Genomic DNA, 14830 nt, shown 5'->3' on the forward strand with positions numbered 1-14830 from the left:
GGCGAAGCAGTCAGAGACTCAGACCGGGTTAATTATTTTTAGAGTTATACATGGAATTTTTTTAAAGTGGATATTCATTTTACAAATATGCTATGTATGCTATATGTGTTTCAACATCATTTCAGTAACCACATAAATGATATTAGGCCTACAGGTTTGCCAGAATTGGCTATACGCTCGTGAACAGAAGTCGCCTTTGCGATTGGTTAGCCCACAAAGGCTAATAATAGTCGTCTATTGGAAGGCTATGTGCAAAACATTAGTAGGCTGCTGTCATTATTTGCACATATATGTAAGACTAATAGCTATAGCTAAATAAATCAATTATTCATTAAAAAGTTGCTGCCTTAATTTTTTTAAGTTCGATCAACTTGGATGTTTAAGTAATTTCAATTTAAATTACATTAAACTGACTTGAATGAACTGAATCTTGTATAACTTATGAAAAAAAGTTTAAATTGCTTAACTTATTTTGATAAGTTAAAGCAATGTAAAAACATATGTTTTCATAACTTACTGATCATATAATTTTTTACAGTGATTTATATATAGGCCTATATATATATATATATATATATATATATATATTCATTAAATATTGACAAATAGGCCTATATCAAAATAATAACAAAAACCTTGAGAGTTGTGCCTAAAAAAAATCGCTAACAAAAGGTTGACCCTGAATTTCACTGGCTGAAAAATTCTTACAATCTACATTGACAATGAAGAAAATTAATGGAACGTATAAGTGCACACAAAAATAAATTTGTATGCTGCCTTGTGTCTGTCCTCCACTGTGTCTATAAGGGTCAGGGTAGGGTCACCTGATGATGTAATGAGGTTGCCCATTTGTGACTGGCAGCTGCGGTAATTTTACTTGTCGACTCAGAAAATTAGGTACAAAACAAACAAGGCTTTTAAAATGAACTTGTCACTCTTGGTTCCCTTGACACAGGGTCACAGTGCTTAGACTCCACTAGAAGATTTTAAACTGCAGAGACTAAAAAAAAAATACAAAAATAAAACCTAGCGAGGTTAATAGTATCTACTTGGTTCACTAATTGGGTTGGTCAATCCTTGACAGTATCAAAACAAAATAAACAAAATAGTAAATGAAGAATGGAGTGGTCTCATTCTTAAGATTTTCAAACAAGTTAGTGTTGAATTATTAAATTAAAAGCTTTTTTGACAGAAAACTGAACTTTTAAAACATTTTAAAGGAAAATCTACACTAGCTCAGAAAAGTCAGCCTCTATTATTACACAATGACAGCAAGAAAAAGAGAACGTTATTAAGAGATGTATCAGGAGGGTCATTATGTGGATCATGCTTACCTTTACAAGACTGAAGGAAAGAAAAACTCATTTAAGTGTTCCTACATTAATCACAGCCTGCACATCAAACTGTGATAATCACCTGAACACTCCATTAAAATAAAACTGCCAGCCCTAGGGAAATCTCACCTTACTCTTTAATTGTTTTGAGGCTTTGATCGGCTTTTTAATCCAAGATTAATTTATGCATTTTTAAATAACTCTACATATGATTAATAAGCTTGAAAATTAAAAGGAGTCTGAAGCAATTATAACAAGTGGTTGGTCATCACCTCATTAGATGGTGTTGGGAGAGAAAAGCGTGTTTGTGTGTGTGTGTGTGTGTCTGAAAGAGAAAGGCACGTAGATTTACATAAGACTGTCCATAGTTGTATATTACAAACCGGAAGAATAGCAATCCAGCTGTTTGTGTGCATTGCATAATGCATTATACGGGGCTGTAAGAATTATGATATGACATGCACTCGATGAAAGGCACAAGCGGTGCTAAGTGGGGAAATAGAAGAGAGAGTAGATTGGCAGAATGAGAGTGGTAGCTAAAAGGGTCAGTATAATAATGGGGACTTTACAGATTTACATACTAATAGTTTTATTCCCAAGAAAGTAAAACGCAGCTCAGAGCTCCCAGACTGCCGGCCATGGCCAATTTCAGTTCCACAGCACTGGCTCGATTATTTTGGGAATAATGTCTCTTTTTAACTAATTGTGTGGAGTAGCTTCTCCAAGTGTAGATTTACACCAGCCCATCAAAAGCCATACAGTCCGTCAAGGTCAAACAGGAGACCAACGGAGCTTCGGCCATGTGTGTGTATGTGTGTATGAGTGTCACGCTTGAAAGAAACAGCAGCTGACAGGGGTGTTAGGGAAATCTCTGGAGTGTGATGGAGAGAGAGAGAGAATTTTGAGAGTAAAAACAGGGGTTTCTTCAACCTGCTAATGTGTAAACAAGACATCACAGCACTCCTTGCCTGATGCTCATCTTCTTCTATAGAAACCTTCCTTGCGCAGCTCTCAAACACACACATACACACACACCTGCTGCAAGTAATAACACGTTATCTGCTGCTTGCTATAAAGCACGTCGCTTTATCTTGCTGTGGGAGGGCTGAGTGTTTGAAACAGACTTGTGTCATTTTGTAAAATGTGTTTGTAGCATGCATTTATCTCGCCAAATTTGAATAGATTTTTGAATTTATACCCCGTATAGAAGTGGAAGGCATTATAGAGGTTATCTGCGATGTGCGTATGCGTGTCTGAGTCTGTTCACGACAGCCAAGAGCACAAGAACCCTTTTGTCACAAACGGGTCTCATCTGTCACAGCGGAGACCTGTTCTCAGGAGAGAAGATGGGAACAAAGGTGCTAAAAGGCAGTGTGACAGTGAGGGCATCCTGAGGAAAGGGGAACCCTTTCACACACAACCACAGCTGTCAATCATTCTTCAAATCACAAACATGCGCACAGCACGCTCTCGCCAGAGTCCAGCCCAGATTGACTGACAAAGCTGACGAAAAGAAGCGTTTTACAACAGCTACAAAGGTTTTATAAGAGGGGTTTCACAGCAATGCCATTGAAGAACCATTTTGGGTTCTCCAAAGAACCTTTTAGTGAACAGTTCTTGAGAATATTGAATATGGCATTGGTTAAACTTTAATCAAAATAACTTCCCCTCCCTCTTGCAGCAACATGTCTACTCTTCTCTGATGATGTGTTTACTGGCACGTGGGCGGAACAAACCTGTCACTCACATGACATCACAAAATCAAGTCCCGCCCCACATTTCTTCTTGTTTGAGAAGCAGTTTCCATCGAATACGTCACATTAGGGAATAAAAGATGATCGCAACTTCCATTTCATGTCAACTTTAAAAGAAAAAAACTTCCCTAGTGCAAGAAACAATTTAATAATGTGAAGAGCCTTTTATGCAATGGAAAGGTTCCATGGATGTCTAAGATTCTTCACGGAACCATAGATGTCAATTAAAGAACATTTCTTTTTCTGGAGTGGAGTGTAGAAGCTAAAGAGGGAAGAAAGTACCGCCTGACCTCATTTCGACCGATTTTTGCAGGACGCAGAAAATGCTTATTACATCCGAAAAAAGAGCATCACCTCAAAAAGGCAGTTCCATCACCTCAGCGTGTTAGCCAATAGTGCCAATCACAGAACGAGCCTCAGCCTGTGATAATGGGAATTATAGTAATGCAATCCGGCGCCTGGGCCTGTGTGCCACCTGAGGCGTTGGTACACTATAGCAGGGCATTAACATAAAGATGCGACTTGCTTGTTTTGCAAGGTCTATCAGAGGGTTAGTCCACAGAGATAATAACTATTAGTAAAAGGACAGTGCTTTGCTGGATTCCAGCTGTGGAGGCTACATTTCCATACAGATGGAAAGGCTCTAGGGGGGTTATATGTATGCAGAAAGGAGCAACTGTGTGGGGTGATGCCATTGGCTATCTTCACCGAGAGCCTTGATCTGATCTCCATCCTCATCATCTTTCTCTGTAGGAGTAGCAGTGAATTAACTCCTGCTATTAGAATAGTAAAAGTTCTGTTGAAAGAGGTGGGATTGAAGATGTGTGTATATTTGGGGCTCTTTGGGGCCAATGTCTGAAGTGCTGAATTCAATACTCTCAGAGGTATCAAGTGCAAACAGGTTGAGCGATCTAGGTGTGACCATGTGCTTGACAGGTTGGAAATGTGAGAAGCAAATTTCAGTGGCAAATTCAAAGTCAAAGTTCTCTAACTTGTGGTAAAAGGAAAGTTCACCTATAAATGAAAATACAGCCATCATTTACTCACCTTCATGTAATTCCAAACTTGTGAGACTGTCTTTCCTCTGAGGAACACAAAAGAAGACATTTTAAAGAATATTTCAGCTTTTTGTCCATACAGTCCAAAGCATAACATCAGACATTTTTTAATTGTTTTCTTTTGTGATCCCCATAAAAGTCGTTTTTCTCCCCTAACAGTGTTCCATATTGTCACGATTTGGTTATGTTTCATGTTCCTGTTTCATGTCTGTCATGTGATCCCCTGTTCAAGTCATGTGATCCTGCCATGTGTTCTCTTGTCATTCGTCTTGTGTGTATTTTAGCCCTCATGTTTGCCATTTGTCTTGGTCAAGTTTTGTTTACCTGTAACCACTGTTGGCTATGTCAATGTTCATGTTTTTGAGTTCATGCCACACCATGCGTTTGTTTCATTATTTGTAAATAAATTGCACTTGGGTTCTCTTCAAACTTACATTATATGTGCTGAGCCAGTATTTTATGTAATCAGCACACAAACAGTTCATACTAACTGTTAATGAAACACAAAACGCTGACTGTAACATGTATGGATCTTGAATCTTTTTATCACCGACCCTGATAAAAAGGTAATGTAATATGATGAAGAAGAGAGGATGAGATTTTAGGGTATATCCTGTTAGCATTTGATTAATTATGCATGTGAGGGCTACACTATAAATAGCTATGGAGAGATGGGTTTTGGTCCTCTAATGATCAGGCCAATGTCATGCTTAAGGCAAGCCGTTTGTGTAAATAAGGCCAGCGGTCTACAAACATCAGATGTTTCACATGCACACAATGACCTTCTTTGGTGTCTCACATTCCCCTGATGTCTAAGTTCTAGTAATAAATAAATGTACAATCTTTTTTTAAACCATACTTGCAGTCCTCTCTTCTCATTCCACATTCAGTAGAGCAATATTCATCTCTTAACAGGTGGGTAACAGAAACCAATAATGGCAGTATTTAGATTTGCCCTTGATTAAGAGCTTAGAGTTAGTCAGAAACCATTATGTCCCTTCTGGGTTATAATCACAGTCTACATAATGTTTTTTTTTTTCCAGCACCTGAACCCCCTTTGTTACTTGCAAACAATGGATGTAAAGTGTGTTACTGTAGAAAACAGAAGACAGCCAGACTGATTCCATCAGGAATATTCTGTTTTAGAGGCCTCAATAAGTAAATGAGTACAGAGTGCTGCTGCAGTGAACATCAGAACTTCATATCAAATAACAATTTTCGCTATTTTAATTTTAAATTAAAATTAGCCTCCGCCAAAGAAGAACCATTTCAATACCAAAGCATGATCAATCTTTGCATATGCACTGTATAACTCCAAAACAAAAGTCATGTTGTTACAAACATGACTTTTTTCTTCCGTGGAACACAAAAGTTGGTATGTTAAAAAAGTCCATTCAATGTAAAAAATCAAAGGGGTCTACAATTATCATCAGCAGGAATAAAGAAACTCATACAGGTTTAGAATGACATGAGGGTGAGTAAATGATAGAATTTGAATATAAGTTCAGAAATGAAATCACCGTGGTTACCAAACAGATAAGATTCTAGACCAAGTATGTGTCTGTAATAGAAAAATAATTTAATAATTAACATCCAGTTCCTTGCAAGTCATTTTCATCAACATGTTAATGATAACTGGAAATATAAAGTTTCAAAAACATGTGGATGTGAGGCAATGCACTCAGGCTTCCATGAACATGATTCTTAGTAATCAGTGATGGGGGTAATTGTTTATTAGTAGTTATGTAATCAGATTACATTTAACACATTACTTTTAAAATTTAAAACAAAATATCTGAGTAACTTTTTCCAAATAAACGCAAGTTACTTTGTTTTCCTATGTATTGACTGACAGCTCTCCTGTCCAAATGTTGAGTGAAATTGGGAGTGAGGTTATTGTAGTTGTGAGCATGTATTTACTCATCTCACTTGCACAAAAACAGGTTCAGTATTCCTCAAAATGAATAAAAACAGTGAAATGCAAACTCAGTGAATATTACGCAAACCTGCAATAATTAAATGTTAAATAGTACAAAATAAACTTTATGTACTTAATCTCACTTTATTAAGCAATGTATTTGCCGCTGACCTTCGATGATCAAATTCGTAAAAAATTACTTTAGATAAACATCACATTTGTTTTATTTTTTTGTTGTTTTTATTGTTTAAGTAAGAGTGTTGAACTTTCTTCTTATGTGTCCTATTCTTTGATTCAGAAAGCTAGCACAGCTGAAACGATTAGTTGAGCTGCGCCCTCTACTGTACAGGCGTGAATTTGCATTTCATTTGGCATTTGCATATTTGGTTTGAAAGGGCCTTTACATTGGCCACAAATATAACTATTTTGTAATTAAAAAACAAACAAAGTCTAGCACATGTGAGAAAAAGTAACATAACATTACTTTCCATAAAAAGTAACACAATTAGCTACTTTTTTAGGACTAATGCGATATTGTAACTCGTTACTTTTAAAAGTAACTTTCCCCAACACTGTTAGTAATTAAAAGAAAACATCTGATCTGAGGTCGCCAAGAGTAAACAACTCACCTTCCAATTCAAAGCAAATTACAATCATGGCAGAGAGAGCTGTTCAATTCTGCTGTAGCAGCGAGAATTCACCCGTGACATCAATCTCATTCATGTTACATACCAAAACAATCCAGGAGATGCTGTGAACAAAGCAACAATCACAACAACACAAGCGAAACACAGGGGCAATAAGTGCAAGCTATCAACCCTCACATGCACAATCTAATTGAAGCTCACCAAACACCTCTTGGCTGCTTTTCCTCAGCCCCAGTAACCTGCCATAATGCATTCGGCCATTTAAATTAACTCACAACATTTCTCCACCTTCTTTTTTTTTAAGGTGAGAGGGGGTGGAAAAGCTGTGGCTGCTCAGATGAGCAATGTATCATTATCCAGAGTCCTGCATCCCCTCGTAACTGCAGCACCGCAGGCTAGGCAGTCTTGCGTGAGCTCCATCTACTGAGCCAGGCAATCTGGCCAGCAGACATGCATGTATTCATAATGGCAGCAGCCATTCATGTAGCAGAGAGAAATCGAGAGCGGGATGAAAGCTCTTTTGGAGGACACTAATGCTCATCATTACTAAATGCTACACACATAACAGCTTATCCCACCCACAGAATGTGACTAGTAAATACATATTACTACAGCGGTTCAATTGGATTTAAAGCAAAGAGGCTAAGAAGTAATTACTGTAAAGATGGTTAAATGCAAGATACTTGTAATGTTTCCTCATTATTTGTTGTCTGTGTCATGACAGACAAAAGGAGGAGTGGATAAACGCAGGGACCGACGCCTGACCTACAACACATTCCAAAAGTTTTTGGCGGAACATAATTCGATTGTGGACATTCGTTTCACACGTTGTTTTTCTTCACATTTACATTAAACTGTTTGAATACTGCACTGCAAAAAATGATTTCTTTCAGTACAATTATCTAAACATTCTTAAATCAAGATGCATTCACTTTAGTAGCAAAATGACATAAGATATTAAGTTTTGTTTTCTGAAAAAATATCAAAATTGAGTGAGTTTATGCTTAAAACAAGGAAAAAGATCTGCCAATGAGGTACACCATAGGAAATTATATGATCAATAAGTAACAATACATAACTCATCAAAATAAGTTAAGCAATTTTTAATCAACTTATTTTATAAGTCATACAAGATTCAACTTATTTTTTCACATAAGTCAGTTTAATGTAATTTAAGTTGATTGTACTTAAAAATGTAAGGCAGCAACATTTTTTTTACAGTGTAAGAATAAACTTAATTCAAAGGGAAAACAATACTTAATATCTTGTCACTTAGCTTTTAAAGTAATTGCATCTTGATTTAAGAATGTTTAGATACTGTATTCTATTTATACATGGGGGGGGGGGGGGGGGGACACGGTAAGTGCATCTTGCTCAAAAATACATAAAATAATTTTTCTCTTCATCCAGTCCCATGCAACATATGCTGAGAAATGAAAATCCCTTGTCCAGATTCTGGACATACTGTAATACTTTAACGTCAACAAAAAATAATTTATGTATTCCCAATAATAATTGATTAGGGATGCACCATATATCGCTACCTTATAATAATACTAATAATTTGATAACATCTTTTTTCAAACTAAACAAACGTATTTTTACGAACTTAACAAACATTTTCAAAAATTGTTTACATGATCTCTTTAAGTAAACAGGAGCTGCAGAAATCATTTTGAGTGTTACTGTTCTGTGTGACTCTAACCTCACACATTCAGGCTTTAATTCTTCACTTTTGTCTCTTTTTCCCCCGGTCTTTGTACCAGAGAGTAAAAACTGAACAGGATTATGACAGGAAGCTTTTCAGTGGGATTTAGAGGCTTTTCGTCCTCAGTGGAACTGAGAGTTTTAATTCAGTCCAGACCCATATTAGGCCGCTGGTCAGCTGAATATAGATGCTGAAATAGGTGTTCTCTAGCCAAGGGGGAAAGAGAGGGGCGGCAGCGCAGCGACTGATTTTGAATGATGCCTTTGCCGTCTGAGTAATGAACAGGTCAGAGAGGTCAACCCATTACAAGTGCAGCTACTTAATTATTAATTACACACTTCTATAAAGCAAAGAACAACTTCACTATGTTGTGTGTGTGTCGTGTAACCAGGGCCGTCGCTTGCGGGGCGAAAGTTTAGTGACGATTCTAGGGGCCCCGGAACAGGGGGCCTACAGCAACGACCTGCACTGGGGCCCCAGATACCCCAGCGTGTAACCTCAAACACACATGCAGTGGGGTCCAAATGTCTGAGACCACAATCAAAATCTGCAATTCAAAGCCTAATAGGATTTTTGAAACATTTAAAATGAGGAATCATTATGATGTACAATGAAAATTTTGTGCAATTTCTAGGTCACTAATTATCAAATAAGCAAATTAGTGAGATTGATCATGTGACTCTTTGTACAGACGGTCAGATGATCTTGCTCCCATTTAAGCAAGATGCACACACACACACACACACACACACATATATATATATATATATATATATATATATATATATATATACACATATATACACGTAAACAAATGGAAAATAGAAGTTTTGTAAATGCATGCAAATGCAAGTAAATGTAAGATCTTTACTTATTTTCCAACTCTTTCATATGCATTCACAGAAACTATCAGTAGATGAAAATATTTTAGTAACACCATGTAGAATTTTTTCATGTTCAACAAGAGCTACTTGAGAAGAGATGGATTTAACTTAATAATTACACGTGGTGACGGAAAACCACACTTGGCTCACACAGTTACTGTATGCAATTAAAATATTATTCATTACCTTTTAAATACAACACTGGTGCCAGAATCCCATTAAATTTGGGATAATTGAGTGTGTTTAATTATCAGCTGTGGCATGAAGTTAGTTTAGGAGAAAGTCGGTAAGAGAGAGAGAGAGAGAGAGAGAGAGAGAGAGAGAGAGAGAAACACGAGTGAATGGTGACCTAGTTAATGTCAGAAACATTGTGTTTTAAAAATGACCTTGCTCTTGAAGCTGGGCTCAGAATAACTCAGAATAACTCTTCTCTTAGACACTCAGGGCATATGAGAGTAATAATGTTCAAATGCTGTATCTTTTTTCTCTCACCTAGCAAATTGTGTATTGCAATAATATCATCGGCTCAGGGCAGGCCATGGACTGTCTTTTCTGTAAGTGTTGCACTGCATGAAATGTCGCTGAGTAAAAGCTTTTTTTTTGGCTCATAACCGAGAATTATTTTTCATGGAGATGACTTATGAGCTGTGAACTAAGCTTTGAGCCAACTGAGGGGTCACAACCCAAGAAAGAGGGTCGCAGGTTTGTTGGAATTGAAAAAAAACAACAATGCTAAATACAAACAATAAAATACAACTAACCATGTAATAAAATAGAGTTCACTTTTAAAAGGAAGGTGAAAACACTTCCCGTATCCTTCGTTGTCAAACTTTCGGCACAACTTCGTCACATGGAAAAAGCCAACCAAATCAGGTAGATGCCAATATGGACAAGCAGCGTGACATCCTTGAGGAAAAACTGCAAAAAAAACACAATAAAATAAAGAGAATGACTCAGCTTACATTAAATACTTGCAAATTGTAGGATCAATATTTGTCCTAAAGGAAATCACCGCTGCATGTAATGACCAATTCATAAAATCAGCTGTTAAATGTTTACGTTAAGCCTCAAATGAAAGATTCTACCAATTTGTCTGCATGTTTTGTCTTGTCTGAAAGTGCCTCCGGGTAACATGCTGGGTACTGCCAGCCGAGCTCCCCTTCTCCTTAGGCCGGCTGTGCGGTTCTGCCTGGCCTGCCCGGTTCAAGCTCAGAGCAGGATGGCTGGGGGCAGTTGAGTCTGGTGTTACTGAGCGAGATGGAGTCGCTCTGCCTGCAACTCCACCGTGCTTCATTAGGAAACAAAATATAAGCTTTCCACTCCATTACCAATGACTTTAGGAGTGAAAGCACATAAGACGCCGACTCACCTCATCAGCAATGCATTGCAATAAACGCGCAGGCTTGAACAGGCTACAGAGACAAGGAGAGAGAGGGAGAGAGAGAGAGAGAGAGAGAGAGAGAGAGAGAGAGAGAGAGAGAGAGAGAGAGAGAGAGAGGAGGGAGAGCGGGGGCACAAAACAGCATTAGCCTACATATGATGTCTTTACAGTGGAACAGCGAGGAAAAATCATTAATGCAATAAAATGTGCCCAGATTAATCAAACGCATCAAACTCTTATGAAAATATCACAGGGGTAGAAATGTTCTATTACGTCTAATGGTGTCTAATCTAATACAGGCAGTTAAGGGCTTCGGTATTTCTTCATTGTGAAATGCAATTTGGGAAGTTTAAAGGGAGCCAGTGAAGCGTGGGTCTCACACTGCCGACAGGAACATGGGGCATGATGATATATTTTTTTCCCCCTCTCTCTCTCTTCCCCTTTCCTTCAAACTCATAAAAGCTCACTATTAAAGATCCCTGGATGGAGTGAATTTGAAGAGCTGAAAAAAAAACTGAGAAAAGATGAGAGGCAATATGTAATTAGCATGTCATAATCAAAACGACTCATTCGGACACATTATGATCACAGGGAGGAAATTATTGCATCGCTAGTGGCAATCTGTGGGCATGTGTTAACACCATTTCCATAATGAAAATACACAAATGTTAATAGCCCGCGCCTTGATTTGGAGGGGGAATACGGAAAAGAACGTTAATTTCACACTGCACTTTCACTAGCCCTTAGGTTGTTGGAGAATTGCAGGGTTGAAGAAACACACTTATAGGCTCAAACCATTCGCAAATGTTGTTTTTCCCGATTTCTCTCTTACGACAACGTTCTTCTCAGGCTGAAAAAAAAAAAAACAGTGTCGCTCCCATGCCACACTTTTCCAGAGAGGCCCCACACAAAAATTCTCATTTTCAATTAAAAGCTCATTTAATTTTAAGTTGACATGAAACCATAAATGGGAATTAGCATATCTCAGAGCGTGCCGAAGTGTAAGTTGTATATTTTACTTTAAAAATTGATTTTTAGCTCTATCCATTTACTTCAGAATGGCAATGATTGATGAGAACGCATATCTCTTTCTCAACACAAACAAAAAGTAACAAGTCCTGGCAGTTTTTTTTTAGGATTGAACAACTCTTTTTAAATTAACAACAAGCAATCATTTGCATGTCCAATGATCATGTTCAAAAGGAGTATCAAGGCAAAATGAGACAGGCAGAGGAAAGAGTGCAAATGCAATAACACAATAACATGTTTCCTCAGGGTTAAAAGACTATAGAGATGACTATATCCAATTTGTTTTTTCCTCAAAGAATAGATATGGTTATTAACAACATATTACCTCTATGAAGTCAAGGTTTGCACATGCTGAATCACTCTGCCCTCTACTATACAGGCTATGACTATGTATGAAAAAAATGTCTATGAAAGAAAGTTAAGGACATGTCAAAATCTTCAAAACATTCGGTAATAATAAAAATAATAATAGTAATAAATTAAATTTATATATATATATATATGAAATAAAATAATGAATAATAAAATAAAATATTAAAATAAAGTAAAATAAAATAAATAAATAAAATTAATTGTTATCTCACACAAAAGACTACACATCAGACAGGAGTCAGAAGACACAATAGTAATATCTGGTGCATTTCCTGCTAAAAACAAGAATGGGAGACATTAGCGATAAACGCATTTCCTAATAAATTGTCCTTAGTATGTATAAAACAAACATAAAAGCTGAAAATCAGCAGGCCAGCAGAAGACGAGCCGTCCTTTTGCCAACCGCCAATGAAATCTTAGAATACTGAGGAATCAACTCCGTGCGATTACGTAAGAATACAGAAAACAACTTTCAACAGAGTTATAAAGGGTAGGAATTCAGAAACTTTTGTTGTGTCTTGACTCAATCTATCAGAGGACAGGCCTGAGACACCACAGAGTGCCCTCTATCCCCGAATGTGGCTCTTTTCAATGCCCTATTTCCAGGACGGGACACGGTAAATTACTTGCTCATTTTACAGGGCCTCTTTGACAAATCCACAATGCATTTATTGATTCATTCTCTAAATCAAATAAGCCCCCCCACCTCCCCGTTAATACCTAGAGACCCCCTACCTGACACAATATCCATTCTGCTGCTGGAAAATGAAGTATCAGTCGACATGGATAATGAATTCATCCTGCATTGCTAAAATAACTCTAATTGCCAACCACATGCCGGAGCAATTGGAAAATAATATTAATGCGCATTTGCTAGGTGTATTATCCATTTGTCCAAGTCAATAAGAACTGTCATTAAAAGCGGCAATAAAACTCACATTTCGCCTGCTTATTTATCTCACAGGGAATTCAAACTTGCATTTAGCACATTTTGCAGACTGATTACTTATCACATTACAATGCTTTTTTCATGTTAAAATTCAAATGAGATGTTTCTGGAATGAATGGTACAGTTTAATTTGCATATTTATTATCTTTATGGGTAAGGTTCCAGAGTAGAGTTTGAAAGTAATCATAAAAGCGCATATTTCCTCCTCATCGCTCCATTTCTCATCAGCCGTATTGGCCCATTTCGACACTTTGGTTCTAATAAATGATTCTTTGCATTATTTTGTGAGCTGCATGTAAAAAGTTATAAATACATTACGTTTAGCAACTCTAAAACATGTGTCACGCAGGCCGAAGTTGAAAAAACAACAGATGTTGTCTACGGTCCCTTTCAAATAGTCAAACAGCCATCCAAAATATACAAAATCAACCTCAAGACCCATCTAAATGACAGAACTTGGGGTTTCCTAAAAAAGGGTGACTACCTGTGATCAACAGCTGCTTTTGAGCCCCTAATTCACTTCAGAAGAGAATAAGCTGAAGGAGGACGTTGGGTGTTGAGCAAGGGCATTTGGCTTTGGTCTCCATGGAGATAAGAGTAAAGGAGGATGTAAGATGAGAGAGGGAGAGAGAGAGGAAAGCCCTCCGTGTCTCTCTTCACTCTGCCTCATTGTTATCAAAATGACAGTCCTGTGGGTGAAATGAAATCCAGGCGAGTTAGCTCCGTCTGGACAGAGGTTAGCACTCTGTTCATCTGTATGGGAATTATAGGCCGGGCCCGTTGCCGGCGGCACATGGGTTTAGCTGTGACCTCAGACACGGCCTCTCTCAGCAGAGGACACATTTTTTATCACGCCCACTTTCCTAGGACCCTACCCGAAAGGCAGTTCTTAAAAAACAGATAGACAGCTTAATGTAATAATTACCACTAAACAGTATTTTGGCTGTGAAATATTCCCATTTTTACTGTCCTTCATATCACACGTCTTTCAGGGAAAGGCAATTATATGAGTTCAAATGAACATTTTACTCAAACAGACAAATAAACTCATCAGATAAGATGATAATATGGAAGTGTCCCTGTGAGCATGAGTGTGTGTTTATCACTGTAAAAAGATCTTGCTGAAATTAATGTATTAACACATTTCTGAATAAAACGCAGTCTTTATATTTTAATGTCATTTAGCAGAGAATCGGCCTCGTTACTAAGTGCAACTTGTATTCAATGAAAAAATTAGGGGCCTTATTGGGATAAATATCAATATGTAATTTTAAATTAAATAAAAGTTTTTTTTTTCCCCGTGAAAATAAAAAGACTGGAGTGATATGAGAGACATGAACCTAGCAAATCTATATAGCAAAGTGGTTGCATGAGACAATCAATTAAAACTTTAGTTAACGTTATACAAAAATATCTACAAATACAAAATACAAGTACATCTGAGAAAGGGGCTAGTTGTCACATGGGGAGGTTGTTGCACAAATACTTTTAATTTAAAATTATTAAAAACTTTTAATCAGCAAAGATGCATTAGAAACATTTTGTAACATTGTAAATGTCACTGATCTATATTCAAACAAATGATGTTCAGGTGAACTTTCAGATTCATCAAAGCATCCTGAAAAAAGTACAGCATTATCAACATTGATAATAATAAGAAATGTTTCTTGAGCACCAAATCAGCATATTAGAATGATTTCTGAAGGATCATATGACACTGAAGACTGGAGTAAGACTGGAATAAAATATATATTTAAAAAAAACAGTTATTTTAAATTGTAATAGTATTTCACAAT

This window comes from Siphateles boraxobius, unplaced genomic scaffold, assembly GCF_051911475.1.
Source record: "Siphateles boraxobius isolate OS27281-9 unplaced genomic scaffold, OSU_SipBor_1 31, whole genome shotgun sequence".
Taxonomy (NCBI): domain Eukaryota; kingdom Metazoa; phylum Chordata; class Actinopteri; order Cypriniformes; family Leuciscidae; genus Siphateles; species Siphateles boraxobius.